At 29.3% G+C, this 5,000-nt stretch overlaps 1 protein-coding gene across 1 annotated transcript in view; it reads right to left on the bottom strand.

The window, feature by feature from the left end:
* LOC122630551 (disks large 1 tumor suppressor protein-like) overlaps window positions 1-5,000 on the bottom strand; it is a 263,281-nt gene that overhangs the window by 87,688 nt on the left and 170,593 nt on the right.

The raw sequence follows: 5,000 nt of genomic DNA on the forward strand, positions 1-5,000 counted from the left end.
AGCGAGACAACATTTTACAAAGCGTAAGCATAAATTCGTTTTCATTCGAATCCATGATAAATTATACGTATCCTTCAAGAAACAAAGATTAATAAAATTTTCTTTTAGTTACGATACTCCGTGGTATTTATTTTCGAAGCAATCGCAAAGATTATTATCCTTCTTGATCGCGAGATCGTATAAACCAGCTTACGTATCGATCGGTAAAATGTTAATGGCATCGAACGAATTTTTCACCGGGGTAAGAAATGAAAACTGATATTTTAAAAAACGCGTCAATAATTCCTGCTCATTTTTACTCATTTATCTCTTCACTTTTTTTCTAGCTAATTCGATCATCTGTTTCTTACGCTATTGGACTGTATTCCCTGCGCTGATGATGTAAACCTCGTTTCGAGTTTTTGTAAAAAGATATTTTTACAAAAAAAAGAAAGCAATATAAAAATGAATGTAATGTTATCTCACGAAAAATTATATATAATACAATATTAATTCAATATAACAAATAAAAAAAAAAATTGTGTAACTTACACGTTATTCGTATCCGTTGGATGCCACCGATATAACAATTCAATATAATTCGATGAGTCAGAAAATTTCACGGTGTAGCGTTGTAGAAAGATTAGTGTAAGTTAAAAAAAAAAAAAAAGAAAGAAAAAAGAAAAGAAAATATTTCAAATATTTTCATTTACAAACGATGTATCAAAGAGAAAGACAGAAAGAGAGAAAGACAGAGAGACAGCGAATGAGATCCGTTCAACGATCGAGACGAACACGAACTGTTCAACGAGTTGCTATGATATCGATCGATCCCCACCACCACCAGGACGCAAAACTTTACCAAGAAGGGTTCTACGCTCTTAATAATAGAGCGAATTACAATAAGGTTTACTTTTACTCTAGTCTATAATTACGTCGTGGAGAATTTCGATATTATTCGTTATCGTTTCCATCCTTTTATTATGAATGCATTATTTAAAACGATGCGGAAAGGATGGCAAAAAAAAAAAAAAGAAAATTCGAAAAATAAATGCAGCGAGGTAAAAGGTAAGTGGTTTAAGTGTCATTCTAGCTTTTGATAATTCTAGAAACGATGGAAGAATTCGAAATGACTCCGTTTGGGTTCGTACGAAAATTATGTTCGATCAGTGGCATTTGGCCATTACTAACACCCTCTCAAAGACGTATTGGTGTACTTTTTATGAGCGTTTGTTTATTTCTCGCATATTGCGTTCAGGTAAATATTGTTTCGACAAAATAATTCTCACCTATTTGTCTTGTTTTTCTTTTCTTTTTTCTTTTTTTTTTCTTTTCTTCTTTTTTGTTTTTTGTTTTTTTTTTCTTCGATCTCTCCGAAATAACGGAACCATTGTTGAGAACTTAGGTTTTAAATTTATTATCGAACGAGTTCAACATGAGGTCGTCTATGTTTTACACGCCCTATATGTTTTCGACGATATGTATATATGTCATTTATTATACTGGTCTTCGTGATAAAAAGCTGGTACGTTCATGAATATTAATTAAAATGAATTGTATACACGATGTCATCCGAAGTCAATCTTCCATTTATTTTCAGTTGTTACGACTTCTGTTGGAAATAATGAACGATTGGAGTAATATTAAAAAAACGAAACAATATGTTATTCTACTTGATTACGCATTTCTATCGAGAAAGTGCATCTTCATGTTCATATGTAAAGAAATTTTGTAGAAGTTAAGTGAAAAAGTCGATTCTTTCGGTTCTCACAGAAAAATGAACGCAATTTTTCTCGATTCTTTTTTTCAGTTACCTACAACTTCTATATGTTGTCGATGTTCCTGTTATCGTTCAAGCCAATTTTTTTGGATTTTGTGATACCATTAAACAAAACTCGACCACATATATTGATAATACCAATGAGTTGGTACACCGGAGAAGAAAAATATTTCTTAAAGATTCTTCTTCTCGAATTCTTTATATGTATTGTAGTAGGCTTGTGCGTGATAAGTAGCTCATCGGTATATTTAATTATTTTACAACACATTTGTGCCATGTTTCAGGTCACTGGGTGGGTATCACGATCGTTATCCTTTTATTTTCTCTTATTTCGTTTCTTTTTTGTTTAATACAAAAATTATAAGCAATAATTTTATTTTTAATATAAAACGACAAGCAATAATATATCGGTCTCGTTTCATCTCATTGTCAGATATCTCTTGGATAATATAATGGACGGTAAAGAGAAAGAATTAAAAGTGATCGACGATAAAGTGATTTATTCCAAGATGATCCATATAATTCAAATTCACAGAAGGACGATAAAGTTAGTACAGATGATATAATATTTTATATCGTTGTACGTTACGTCATTAAATCCGTCCTATTTTTCATCGTATCACAAAGATTTGCCCGATAAGATTATATTTTTAATCCGTATTTCTACTCTTTCGAATTCATTCTCGATTTTCTTTCCCAACGTTTCCGTAGCTGAACGAACACGTAACTAATACATAATAATTTACAATCTGCTAAAATCGTATTAAAAGACTTTTAATCCCCTTCTCTTTTATCATATATTTTCGATCGTTATTTATTTCTTACGAGTAAGGGAACAAGCAAAAAGATTAAATAAATTAATAGCAAAGATAACCAAGATAATTTACTCCGTAGATATGCAGATGTTTTAAATAGTCAATGTAACCAAATTTTCCTCGTTACGATGATATGTGCGATATGTTTCATTGGAATTGCAATAATTCCCGTAAGTTGTAACGACAAGTCCATCCATAAATGATCCATCAAACTTCTTCGACAATTGTCTTATTTTTTTTTTTTTTCTTTTTCACTAGATCATGGAGTTATTCAATGAAGACGTAAAGAAGAGCGACATCGGTTTATACACATTACCGATATTTTTCTTGATATGTCATTTGATTTGGATATTTGTTTTTTGTACCGTTGGACAACACTTGCTCGATCTGAGCGAGGCAATATTCTACAAAGGGTAAGCACAAATTTCATTTTTATTCGATTAACGAAGATACGATATACGTATTTAAAAAAAAGAATAAATAAAAGATAAAAAGAAAGATTCTTTTAATTACGAAATTCCGTGGTATTTGTTGTCGAAGAAAACGCAAAGATTATTATACTTTATAATCGCCAGAGCAGATAAACCAAACTATGTATCCATCGGTCAGATGTTTGTGGCATCGCACGAATTTTTTGCCGGGGTAAGAAATAAAAATGACAATATATAATATAACACAAATCTATCACGAGGTATATATTGTCTCATTTTTTATTTGATTATTTTTTGAAGCTTACGCGATTATCGATTTCTTATGGGATGGTACTACATTCCGTGCATTGATGATATATAACTCATTTTGGAATGAAGGAGTAGACAACAAATATAGAATTTTCTGTGCAATCGATATTGCGAATATATAGAAACAACAAATATATATACGTATATGTGCGTGTATATATATATATATATATATATATATATATATATATATATATTGTGTTAATAGAATCTAAAGTAGATAATTTCAAATTGTATTACTCACACATTATTATTGATATATGTTAGATCCCACCAATATAAAAATTCAATATAAACTATACAAAAATATGAATATTCTACTATTCAGCTTTAAGCAAATATTTATATAAATTGTTAAAAACATTCCATTCGCGAACGATTACGTTCGTAACAAAGAGTAAAATTTATGAAAGGATGTATCAAAGCAGTAAGAGAGAGAGAGAGAGAGAGCGAGAGGGATATATAGAAAAACAACAAAAAGAGGACATTTGATATTCGTCTAACTCGTTTACGTAAAATTGTTACAAAATTAAATATACGAAGAGATATCATATCTTTTTTCGATATGTAAATGTTATTAATACTAATTTTTGACATGGCTGTTCTTTCTATGATGACGCACGCGTTATGCTACGTTCGAATTGCTATAATTTCTGTAAATGTAAGTTATACACGTATAAATATATCTAGATCTTTAACATTTATCTTATTTCTTTTTTTTTTCTTTTTCTTAATTAAATAGATCACTTAATTAAATAGATCACGTGTATTATTCAATGAACACGAAAACGAGACTGACATTGGTTCATTGATTTTAACGATAGTTAATATTATCTGTCATTTGCTCAAGGTTTTCATTTTTTGTTTAGGAATCTATATTCTACAAAATGCGAATATAAATTCTTTTCCTTAGAAAGCTTCGTGGAATTTATTGTCAAGAAAGATTATTATACTTTATGATCGCAAGATCATATAAATCGGCTTATATATCGACCGGTAAAATGTTTGATGTGTCATAAACATTTTGTGGGATAAGAAATGAAAATGATATTAAACAAAATTCATTATCATTTTGTGTTCCAACTATTTGTTATTTATTATTTGTTATTTTATTATTTTATTAATTGCTTATGTTGTGATATTGCATTTTTTGCATTAATGTAGCAACCATTTGGAATGTGAAATATGTCATCATATATGAGAAACTTCAAATGTCAAAAGGTAATTATATTACGACATATTATATATATGTTTATATACATACATGTGTGTGTACGTGTGTATAATGTAATATAATAAATAAATAAATCAAAATTAAAGGTTTTACTTTTTTACATGTTACGATATGAAACGAGATTTAATCATTCTGATAAAATAAAATAATCGTAAGAGATATAGGAATTTATAAATCACGGAAAAAAATCATCGTGAAAGAATCTACGTAAAATGAAGAAAATATTATATTTCAAATGAACGAACGAACGAACGAACGAACGAACGAACGAACGAACGAACGAACGAACGAACGATAATAACGTTTACGCGAAGTAACGACAATTGAGATGTAGAAAGGAAATATTTTCTTAGATTTCTTATAACGATAATTAATTAATTGTATCTTGACTAAAAAGGGAAAATAATGTCGGAAGAAAAATAATCGTCGATAATCGATTAATAAAATAAATT

Source organism: Vespula pensylvanica, chromosome 1, assembly GCF_014466175.1.
Source record: "Vespula pensylvanica isolate Volc-1 chromosome 1, ASM1446617v1, whole genome shotgun sequence".
In the NCBI taxonomy this organism is placed as follows: Eukaryota; Metazoa; Arthropoda; class Insecta; order Hymenoptera; family Vespidae; genus Vespula; species Vespula pensylvanica.